General features: G+C 36.5%; 1 protein-coding gene across 5 annotated transcripts in view; it reads left to right on the top strand.

The window, feature by feature from the left end:
• CDK19 (cyclin dependent kinase 19) overlaps positions 1-12529 on the top strand; it is a 166957-nt gene that overhangs the window by 62306 nt on the left and 92122 nt on the right. The window lies entirely within an intron of this gene.

Here is a 12529-nt window from a genome sequence, read left to right on the forward strand (position 1 = left end):
GAGAAAAGCTGCATAAATTTTTTAATTACTTGAAAGGCACCTTTAAACATTCTTTTAATGATATTTAGGATTTATAATCTTAGGAATACTGAACTACAAGATGATTTAATTAGTGTAAATTATGAATTAACATAATTAATAATATAATTAACCAATAGAACTTTTTATTAATACAATTCATTGTTAAGAAAATAATAATTTTATTCTTGTAGTTTTGGGACTGATCTATGCCTACAGAGAAAGGGTGATATTAGATATTATGCATATTAAATATATATTTTTTGAAATATATGCTTTAATACTAGATTTTACTGAGTGCTAGAAAAATAGGGCTATCATTATAATAATAAGATAAATCCTTAAAGAAAGATCATTTTTTTGTCTTTATATGACATACTTGTGCATTTAAGAAATGATTGTCTAGGGACACCTGGATGGCTCAGTGGGTTAAAGCCTCTGCTTTTGGCTCAGGTCATGATCCCAGGATCCTGGGATCGAGCCCCGTATCGGGCTCTCTGCTCAGCAGGCAGCCTGCTCCCCCCACCCCTTGTGATCGCTGTCTATCAAATAAATAAAATCTTAAAAAATAAATGATTGTCTATAACAGTAGCTGACGCTTACTGAGTATTTATTAGGTTTACTAAGTGCTTTCAAGACTTAATTTACTTTCACAACAGTCATATGAAATAAGTACTTTTAATATCCCCTTTTAACATTATCAGTAAACAGAGGCAAAGCCATAATTATGGCTTTGAAGGCTTACCATTCATTATATTACCTCATTTTAGTCCGGTTTCTTATTTTAGTTCTTTAGTTTCTTTTTGGGGTTTTATCATGATATCAGATCTATTAGGGATTTCTGTCTCTAAATTGTTAAATATTTATATTATCTGTATCCATTAGGTGTTTCAGTTTCTAATTTGGTAACTCTCCACGTATTGTTCCCAGTTCCATTTTCTGCCTCACCCACATGGAAGGACTCCATCACCACTCAGTCAGAGAAAATGTGTTGTGCAAAGAGCACAGGAGCAGGAAATATGTAGACCTGAGTGTCTGTTGGCCTGAGTGGCTTACTAGCCACTAATGCTGGTTTCTTTATTTGTGAAATAAGGGAACTATAAAGTCTCTTCTAGTCATAAATTCTTTGCTTTCAGAATGGGAGCTCCTCTGTAGACTGTGCACACTTTAAGGAGTAGAGATTTTGTCTTTTTATCCCCAGTTCCTATGTGCCTGGCACATAGCTGATGGTCCATAAATGTTTGTTGAATTAATAAGTGAATAAAAAGAACAAAAAAAAAATTCTACTAGCAGTCCATGATCCTAAGTTTGCTTTAGAATATAAATACGTTGTTTAAAAAACTTCAGCTTGGCAGCTTTCTATTAAGCATTTGGTAAGTGATTTTTAGTTCCCTAAAATTCTTAAACATATTATCTCAACCAATATGAATATAGTGTGCAATTTTGCTCTTTCAGAGTACAATCATTTAGTATAGTATTAATTCACTTTCTATGAGTTAATTGGGAGAGAAAAGCTGATTTTTTTTAAAGAGGTTTTTTTTTTTTTTTTTTTTTTTTTTTTTTAAAGATTCTATTTATTTGAGAGAGAGAATGAGAGAGAGAAAGCACGAAAAGTGGAGGGTCAGAGGGAGAAGCAGATTCCCTGCTGAACAGGGAGTCTGAGGTGGGACTTGATCCCAGGACTCTAGGATCATGACCTGAGCCAAAGGCAGTTGCTTAACCAACTGAGCCACCAAGGGACCCAAGAAAAAAAAAAAAAGAAGCTGATGTTTAAGGTATTAGTTATTAGGAAATGAAAGCCTAGTTGTAGATGTTGTTTTTGAAACAGAGACTTCTCTATAATGAGGAATCCATGGATTCCCTTTTCTCTATATCCTCACTAGCATTTGTTATCTCTTGTCTTTTGATGATAGTCATATATAGGTGTGAAGTGATACCTCATTGTGGTTTTGATTTGCATTTCTTTGATGATTAGTAATGTTGAGCTCCTTTTATGTACCTGTTGACCATTTGTTTTCTTTGGAAAAATGTCTATTCAGTTCCTCTGCCTATTTTTTTAAATTGGATTTTCTTTTTAAACTATTGAGTTGTATGAGTTTCTGATATATTTTGGATATTCTTTTTTTTTCTTTTAAAATGTTTTATTTATTTATTTGAGAGAGTAAGCAAGCATGGGGGGAGTAGGTGGGGCAGAGGGAGAAGCAGACTCCTTGCTGAGCAGAAAGCCCGATGCAGGGCTTGATCCCAGGATTATGGGATTATGACCCGAGCCAAGAACAGGTGCTTAAGTGACTGAGCCATGCAGGCTCCCCTTTATTTTGGATATTAACCTTTTATCAGATATATGGTTTGCAAATATTTTCTCCCATTCTGTAAGTTGCCTTTTCATTTTGTTTATTTTGCTGTGCAGAAGCTGGAAAAGCATGACCCATTCACAGTCTTCATAGTTTTATTGAGAATTTGCTTAATAGATGTTTAGAAAGTACGCAGTTTCTAGATTGATTAGTAATTTATCACTACCTGAATGACCTAGCCCCAGTGTGATAGCGATTTTGATGTAAATTGAGCATGGATGTTCTTATGTAGTGGCTAAGTGAATACATACTTCTTTGTACCTTTCAAGCCTGCTAACACAGTTTTGTAATTATTGCTTTATGTAGTTGTTTTTTAGATCATATACAAGAAAAAAAGTTACAAACAAAAATACATTTATGCTCTTTTTTTTAAACCCATGTTTTTACCTTTACCAGTACCCTTTATTTTTTGTGTAGATAAATTACTGTCTGTAGTAATTTATTTTCATTTTACCTGAAGGTCTCCAGTTAGTATATTTTTATAAAACGGATCTGCTAGTGATGAATTGTCTCAGCTTTTGTATTTGGGAATGTCTTACTTCTTTTTTCTTTCCTCACTGGCTCTCCTTTGATTTTGCAGGATAGTTTTGCTGGATATAGAATTATTTGACAGTGTTTTTCTTTTATCACTTTGACTATATTAATCCACTGCTTTCCGGCCTCCCTGGTTTCTGATGGGAAGTTAGTTGTTAAATTTATGAGAATCTCTTGTACACAAGGAGTTTTTTTCCTGCTACTTTCAAGATTCCTTTCTTTTTTCTCCTTTGACAATTTGACTATATGTGTGTAAGTGTGGATCCTATTTGGAATTTGTTGTGTTCTTGGATGTATAGGTTAATATTTTTCAATAAAATTTGGAAAATATTCCACCATCATTTCTTCAGATACTGTTTCTGCCCCTTTCTCTTGTTTTCTCCTGAGACCCCAACATGCACATGTTTATAGGCTTGATGATGTTCCACAGGTCTCAGAGACTCTGCTTATTTTTCCTAATTATTATTTTTTTCTATTTGTTGTAGACAGGATACTTTCAATTCCCTACCTTCAAGTTTGCTGATTCTTTGTTCTGCCAACTCAGATATGCTGCTGAAATTTTCATTTTCGTTGTTGTACTTTTCAACTCCAAAATTACTATGTGTTTCTTTTAATAGGCTTTATTTTTTAGAGTAGTTTTAAGTTTACAGCAAAATTGAGTAGAAAGTCTATAGAGATTTCTCATATATTCTCTCCTCCACCTATCATAGCCTACCTCATTATCAACATCCCCTACCAGAGTGGTACAATTGTTATAAATGATGAACCTATGTTGATACCCCAAATCCATAGTTAACATTAGGTTTCACTATTGGTATTGTATATTCTTTGGGTTTAGTCAATAGTTATGACAGGTATCTGTCATTATTGTATCATGCAGAATATTTCCCCTGCCTTAAAAATCCCTTATGCTCTGCATATTTATCTTATATGCCTTCCCACCCTGCTTGGCCCCTGACAACCATTGATCCTTTTACTGTTTCCATAGTTTTATCTTTTCCAGAATGTCCTGTAGTTGGAATCATACAGTATGTGTCCTTTTCAGATTGGCTTCTTTTACTTAGTAATGGACATTTCAGATTCCTTCATGTCTTTTATGACTTGATAGCCCATTTCTTTTTAGCACTAAATAGTATTCCATTGTCTGGGTGTACTGTAGTGCATTTGTCTATTCATCTACTGAAGTACATTTTGGTTGCTTCCAAGTTTTGGCAATTATGAATAAAGCTGCTATGAACAGTGCATGCGTATATGGACATATGGATGTTTTTGTGGACATAACTTTCAGCTCTTTTGGGTAAACACCAAGGAGTACAATTGTTGGATTGTATGGTAGAAATATGTGTACTTTGGAAGAAACCACCAAACCATCTTCCAAAGTGACTGTAATCCCACTAGCAATGAATGTAAGTTCCTGTTGCTGTAATCCCACTAGCAATGAATGAAAGTTCCTGTTGCTCTACATTTATTGTATCTATCATTTGTTATTGTCAGTGTTCTGGATATTAGCTGTTCTAATAAATATCTTTTTGCTGTTTAATTTGGGACTCTGCTTTAGCTTTCATATCCTGCTTGTATAGCCTTAATGGGTGAGAAATTGGAGCCTTTTTTATCTGTTTCCTGGACATGCCCACAGTTTTGTACATGGGAATAGTTACAGTATATTTTTTTTCTAGTTGCACTCTTTCCTACCTGGTTCCATTTATAGAAAATTCTGGAAAATGCAAACTAATCTATGGTGGTAGATAATAGATCAGTGTTTGCTTGAGGGTGAGAATAGAAATGAAAATATTACAAAGGAGTATGAGGAATCTTTGGAGAAGATGTAAGTCTTCATCATATTAATTGTCATGGTGGTTTCCTGGGTGTGCAGCTATGTCGAGACTCATAAATGGTATGCTTTAAATTTGTGCAGGTTATTGCACATTAATTATGTCTCAGTAAATCTGGAGTAGTAAATCAGTAAATCAGTAAAGTGGTATAGGTTTAGTGGATAAAGGGTCTATAAATGAAGAATTTTTAAAAATCAGTGGGTCATAGCCCAGCTGGAAGGATAGACCATCAATAGGAAATGGGATACTTAGTTTATCCTCGGAAACTGCAGTGAGAAAAGAAATGTTGATGTCAACATATGTCAGTTTGCTAGGGAGATGATGAGGTAGTTACATTCTTGTGTGCCTCTTTTTTGTAGGTGTGGTGTTAAGTGATGAGCATTTGAGGTAATTGATGAAGGATATGTGAAAATTTGCTGATCAAAGATAAGATTATAGAAGCATTGTAGTCCACCTAAAGGAGGAAATGAGTCATGGGACCAGTCTGCATGACTGTATGGTTCTTTTCATTAGCAACCCTGTGTGAGAAGGCAGATTTGGATTTTTCTGTTTGATATGGTAGAAGGACAGAGAGTGTAAAGTGAGTGAAGAGGGACTGGACTGTAGATCCAGGAGAATGTAGACAACTCCATAAACCACCTCCCTACCCCCGATGCGAGGCTCCATCCCAGGACCCCAGGATCATGACCTGAACTGCTTAACCAACTGAGCCACTTAGGTGCCCAGAGTCTGTGACTCTTGATCTCAGCGTTGTGAGTTCAAGCCCCATGTTGGGTGTAGAGATTACTTAAAAATGAAATAAATTTCTCTCTCTCTCTCTCTCTCAAACTCCTGAGTGTGTATGTATGTGTGTGTGTATGTGTGTGTGTGTGTGTGTGTATATATATATATATACACGCTTCTATTTCTTACATATATATATATATATATATATTCTATTTCTTACATATATATATATATATATATGTAAGACTCCTGAGTACTCTTCAAAAAACAGAGCCTGTTCCTAAAGAAAGTGAAGACAGACCGAAAGGACAATTAGTCAGGGAAGCAGGGCAGAGGCATAGGCCTGAGGAGGGAAGAGAAATAGAGAAAACCTGACTTCCTGTCATTCTTGCTATTTTCTTGACTGCTGGTTTTCATTTGCCATTTCCTCATTCACCTCTGCACAGCTTTTTTTTTTTTTTTTTTAAAGATTTTATTTATTTATTTGACAAAGGGACAGAGATCACAAGTACACAGAGAGGCAGATAGAGAGGGAGGGGAAAGCAGGCTCTCCGCTGAGCAGAGAGCCCGATGCGGGGCTCGATCCCAGGACCCTGGGACCATGACCTGAGCCAAAAGCAGAGGCTTTAACCCACTGAGCCAACCAGGTGCCCCTACCTCTGCACAGTTTTGTCCAGACTCTATGTAACTGCCAGCACCCAGCAGCGATGATTCCATGGTGACAGGTGACAGATGGCATCAGCTGTAATGTACTGTCCCTTGCAGTTTTTCTGCATAGCACAGAGTGGACAGGATGGAATGGCAGTTAACAGACTTGCCACCATTTCTTCACCTCTCTTGCCACTATGGGGGTATAACAGGCCACTATGTAAACTTCAGTGGAATGCCTGGAACTTTCCCCTGTCATCAAAGAATAAGCTTTTGCTTTTTTAAATGTGTGAAATGCAATTGATAAAATGTACATTTGCTGTGGATTCCTTGAGAAGAACTTTAAAATGTCTGTGGAAGGTTCCAATTCTTACTAATATATTTCTTTTTATCAACCTTAAAACTATTTTGTTAAAGTTTCTTATATTGAAGGTTGAGAAATACCTGTTTATTCTTATCAAGATTAATCATATCCTCTCAATTGCTTTTATGTTGCATGGAATACAAGTTTTTTATTATATATGTGTCCAACTCTATAGAGTTGTATAGATTTGTGGAAATAGATGTGTAATTCAGGTATTTTACCCTTTCTATGAAGGAGACAAAATCAAACTATAATATTAAGTTTTTGTGAAAACCACTAAGAGTAGAAAAGTTTTTTTTCTAGTAGACTTTTAACATGATTATTTAATAATTATTTTTATATAATGATAACTGTATAAAAAGTTTGGCATGGTTTTAGGAGACAAGAACTAAATGAATTATGTATGAAATTGCCTTTGAGCAAAATCTGTTCTTTGGTATGGTCCTTGTGTTCTCCTTAGAAACAAACAAAAGGGGGCGCCTGGGTGGCTCAGTGGGTTAAGCCGCTGCCTTCAGCTCAGGTCATGATCTCAGGGTCCTGGGATCGAGTCCCGCATCGGGCTCTCTGCTCAGCAGGGAGCCTGCTTCCTCCTCTCTCCTCTGCCTGCCTCTCTGCCTGCCTCTCTGCCTACTTGTAATCTCTCTCTGTCAAATAAATAAAATCTTTAAAAAAAAAAAAAAAAAAAAAAGAAACAAACAAAAGTTTACTTTTGGGACTGAAGACTCAGCATAAATTTTTTTTTTCCTTTTTAAAATGTGTGTTTTTTTTTTTTAATTGATTGAATAGTGATATTTACTACTTTCCTCATATATATGTAAAATATATTTAGCTTTCTTGGCAAAATAAATATATTCTTACAATGAAAAACAGAATCTTGTATGAGTTGGGGATAGGGTTTGGGATTATTTTAGGATGAATCTGGGAAATGGATATAGTGTCAGTTCATAGGGAGGAACCATGCTAATAGCACTTTTCATTTCCTTTCAAGAGCTGAGAAGGTATAAGGGAGAGGTAAGAGGAGTCACAAGCAGATTCTTCAGTCTTGTGGTGGATCTGTCTGCCTTACTATATATGTTAGGTCACGAGTCTCTTCTAATTTATCATTGTGTGTGTGTGTATCTGTGTGTGTGTGCTTCTATTTCAAGCCACTTTGTTCCTTCTGAGAAGACTCGCAGTAAATCTTTGTATTCTCAGAAGCTGACTTAAATACCTATTGTTGGGGCTTCTGGGTGGCTCAGATGGTTGAGTATCTGCCTTTGGCTCAGGTCATGATCCCAGGGTCCTGGGATCGGGTCCCACATCGGGTTCCCTGCTCAGCGGGGAGCCTGCTTCTCCCTCTTCCTCTGCTGCTTGCTCTGCTTGTGCACTCTTGTTCTCTCTGTGAAATAAATAAATAAAATCTTTTAAAAAAAGAATTAATAAATACCTATTGTTTCCAGTGCTAGAAAAGTGGTGGGTCATGTAGGTTTCTGAGTTGTTTTTTTTTTAATGGTTTCTGAGTTTTTTTAATAAAGGTAACTAAGGTGAGAAGGAACAGTTTTGGAAAAGATAAAATTGGTTTTCCTCACCACTTTTGTGTGTATGTTTGTGTGTATGTGTGTGTGTGTGTGTGTTATGGTGAGGGAAGATGGATTGGTGTGGGAACATGGGTCATATATGTAACTGAAAACTCACCCACTTTTCAGTCTTCTTGTTTAGGAGAATAGACTAGTTGGTTGGAAGCAGTGCCTTTAGGGGCCTGTGGTTTCTGTAGTTCCTTTCTGTCTGTGAAGAATGGGTGTGTAATTGGAAGAGTTGGCTTTTTGCTGTATCAGGATCCTCCCTACTAAATAAATCAAATAAATTAGTTATTTCAATTCTAAAAATATAAAATGATTAATTTCATCTTCCTGCTCTAATTAGATTAGATTTAATTGACTGTTCCCTATTTTTTTAGTGTTGCTTCTTTTTCTCTTAAATAATATTGAATCAAAATTATACTAATGATGTTATGTAGAGTAAAGGACTGAAAATAAATCTGATAGTGGTATGAAAAGGGCTTCTTTTACAGCCTGAGTGTAAATGTACAGTAAATGGTTCTTGTTACTATTATTATTATTATTATTATTGACAGTAACAACTTTTTCCTATTTAAACTCTAATCAAAGAAAATATAATTTTTAGTTGAAATTGTTTTCACTGGTCAAAGTAAATTATTTTTAAGGCTCTATACATTTAATTTTTGAAGCATATTATAGAAGATACTAAATTATAAAATTTAACTTAAATTTGGTAACTTAGATTCAGAATAAGAGATCAAAGTAGGAAAACTTCAAAAACTTTTTTTAAAAATATGGCTTTGGCTTCAGATTGTAAACTGAGAAAGAATATGGACTTTTGATTCAGAAAGACTTGGAGTCATATCCGCACTTCACCATCACTTCTGTATGTCTTGGGCACGTTGCTCTTCAACGACCCATTTTCTAGGTAGCTGTAGAAATGAAGCTATTTTAATTAAATTAATTAATACTGATGTATAATCAGGATTTAAAAATGAAGCTATTTGAGCAGGGAGTCGGGTTATGTCTTGAGTTGCCTCTAGGGCTCGCATTTCCAAGGAAGCTGGCCATGGAGCTGCCCACAGATTGCCCAGATTTCTCAGATTCTCTGAGCCTCTGAGTCTCTTGCTTATGTTCCAGGTCATTCTCAGCTGTACCTTGGAACCAGAATATCAGCTAAATCACACGAAATACTTGGACAAATACTTTTTTCCAGATATGTTCAAGAATCTTAACAGTTCTTAGGAACGGGAGGAGTTGCCTGTGAGAGCAGAGTCTGACCTTAGCATATATTTAGTGATGTAAACTACATGGGCCTCTAAGCTCTTGGGTTAAAATATGGCTAATTTCTAATTATGTTTCTAGTTCATCCTTCAGACTACTTATTCTGATTTATTTGGATTTGGAATTAAACATCCAATCTCTCTCTCTCTCTTTTTTTTTTTTTTGGCCTAATAAAAATTATTCATAACCCAACTATTGAAATACCTAATTTTTGTGAACCTTAGTTTCTTCCTGTCTAAAATAGGATTAATGGTACCTACTATCACAACATTTTTAAAGCATATAAGTGTTTTAGTTCATAATCAGTTCTCAGTGAAGGTTAGGTTTCCTCCTTTCTCTTAAGTTGAGTTTGTCAATGTGATGCAAAGGTAAGTTGTTAGTGGCCTTAGCTTTGATCAGTAATAAAAACAGGAGGCCAGTAAATACACTTGTAAAAATTCAATTACTTCACTATGGTCTGTGAATGCTGGATTATATTTAAAACGTACTTATAGCAGCAGATATGATTTTGCCCTCATGCCCCCATTCCTTCAAATATATCAGTCAATTAACAGGAATTGATCACTGCTCTTTGTAACATAGTGTTTCTTGCTGAGAGAATACAGAACAGGGTTTTTTTGGAAGATGGATGTCTATTTTATTTGTTTAAAAAAAGATTTATTTGTTTATTTAGTCGAGAGAGAGGAGCACATGTGGGTTGGGGGGGAAGGGGCAGAGGGGGAGAATCTCAAGTAGACCCCGCACTGAGTGCAGAGCCCAATATGGGGCTCAATTCCATGACCCCAAGGCCATGACCTGAGTGAAAACCAGGAGTCAGATGCTCAACCTACTGAGCCATCCAGGTGCCCCGGTAAGTCTTTATTTTTTAAGCCAGTTGTTTGAAATGCCTTTTGCTTCAGGGAACACTGATATAAGTCATGCCCAGGTTACCAGTCTACTGTACCAACACCTGTTTACCTGTAGGTAACTGAGCTGTGGTACTCTAGTACTGCCGTACCTGAGCACTACTTATAACATTGTTTTGAGGGAGAAACATGTTCATAATTAAAGTCTTATATATTAGGCTATACCTTGCCTTGTCATAGTTTTCTAAAAGGAAATAGGCTCTTCACATCCAGGTCACTGGCCAGGGGTCTGAGGCATTAGAAACTAGAGTAGGGATCAGGGAAGATTAGCCATAGTGTCACAGATTAGGGGGGCTTTACAGCAACCAGAAAAAGGGAAAGAAATTGTCTTATCCAAACAGTGAGGACTGGGGACTAGGATTTTGCCTGGGAGAAATAAAGGAGGGCAGGGATAATGAGGGCGCGGGGAAGGCTGGGGACGTGGGAGGCAGCTGGGGTTTCAGGACGTAGCCAGGTGAATGAGGCATGGAGGTTCTTGGTCAGTCAGTAGCTGTCTTGAGTCACTAGAGAGCTAGTGAATGGGGTAATCTAATGTGATAGGGATCAGAAACAAGAGAGCCCATAATTAGGGTTTTGATACAATAACACATGATAGCTAAGAATTTAGTATAATTAGGCAAAGCAGCTTAGTTACTTCCAAGTACCAGTGGATTATCATAATGACATAGTCTCATATTACTGTTCGGTTACTTTGGCTTTATATCTCTTTTTCTGGTGACATTAGCTGTTCACATTTTTAATATAGGTCTTTGACTTAAATGACTTCACACCATTCTGATGGTTTGTTAAGATGAAATAGAACTTTAGGGCGCCTGGGTGGCTCAGTGAGTTAAGCCTCTGCCTTCGGCTTAGGTCATGGTCTCAAGGTCCTGGGATCAAGGCCCTCATTGGGCTCTCTGCTCAGCGGGAAGCCTGCTTCCCCCCCCCCTCTCTGCCTGCCTTTCTGCCTACTTGTGATCTCTCGCTCTCTGTCAAATAAATAAATAAGAATCTTTAAAAAAAAGAGAGAAATAGAACTTTAACAGATACAAACTAGAGTTAATAGACTGCATATTGAAAAGAGGAAGATTATTATTCAAAAACAGGTAATTCTATTTTTTTAAAGATTTTTATTTATTTTAGAGAGAGAGAGAGTTTGTGTATGTGCTTAAGTGGGGGAGGGGGTAAGAGCATATGCAGAGTGAGAGAGAATCTTCAAGCTAACTCCTGCTGAGCATGGAGCCTACTGTGGGGCTCCATCCCAGAACCCTGAGATCGTGACCTGAGCTGAAATCAAGAGTCAGCCATTCAACTAACTGAGCCACCTAGGCATCCCCAGATAATTTGGTATTATTATAAAAGGCAGTATATAATGGGAGTGGGATGAACTGATTAAACATAAATATTGGCTTACAGGCTTCTGAACATACTCAGCAACTCAGTAATTTCAAGGTTTGAATAGGCTACTTAGGAGAAATTCATTCTAACTGGAATTTCTACAGTTTGTAGATTTTACTGATATTATTAGATAATACAGCATTCAAATAGTTGATGGTAAATTAGCATTTGAAACTGAATAACTGCCAGAGGATTGAAATTTACCCAAGATAATGCTAAGTATTCTTTATAGTAAAAGCATATCAAGAAGAGAAAAAGATATTTGAAAATCTTATTTTCATCGTAGTAATAACAGATTTGAGTATAAACTGCTTTGTCACCTTTTTTTCTAAGTTCTAATTTAAAAGAGAAGTTTTTTTCCGTTCCAGATTGTCTGCCTTTCTGCTAAGTGTACCCTACCATCTTATATTAAAATAATCTGATTGAGAAACCTAATTTTATTTAAAAAATTTTTTTTAATTTTTTAAAAAAGATTTTAAAAAATTTATTGGACAGAGATCACCAGTAGGTAGAAAGGCAGGTGGGGGGGCGGCGAAGCAGGCTCCCCACTGAGTAGAAAGCCTGATGCAGGGCTTGATCCTGGACCCCAAGATCATGACCTGAGCTGAAGGCAGAGACTTAACTCACTGAGCCACCCAGGTGCCCCGAGAAGCCCAATTTTATTTGTGGTTTTGGCCTTTGGATGTTGCTGGCATGGTGTATGGTGTTTACTTTAAGTTATTCTCCCTCAGAAAGAATTCTTAACGTTAGGTTTTTGTTTTGTTTTGTGAGCCCAACATAGGGCTTGAAATCACAACCTTGAGATAGAGACTTTAGCTGAGATCAAGAGTCAGATGCTCAACCCACTGAGCCACCTAGGTGCCCCTAATCTTAGGTAATTTTAATCCAATAGAAAAGGCATCTGAAGAATTAAATAAGAACTTTTAAAAAAGTGAAACATTATTGGCCA

This window comes from Mustela lutreola, chromosome 6 (genome assembly GCF_030435805.1).
Source record: "Mustela lutreola isolate mMusLut2 chromosome 6, mMusLut2.pri, whole genome shotgun sequence".
Classification (NCBI taxonomy): Eukaryota; Metazoa; Chordata; class Mammalia; order Carnivora; family Mustelidae; genus Mustela; species Mustela lutreola.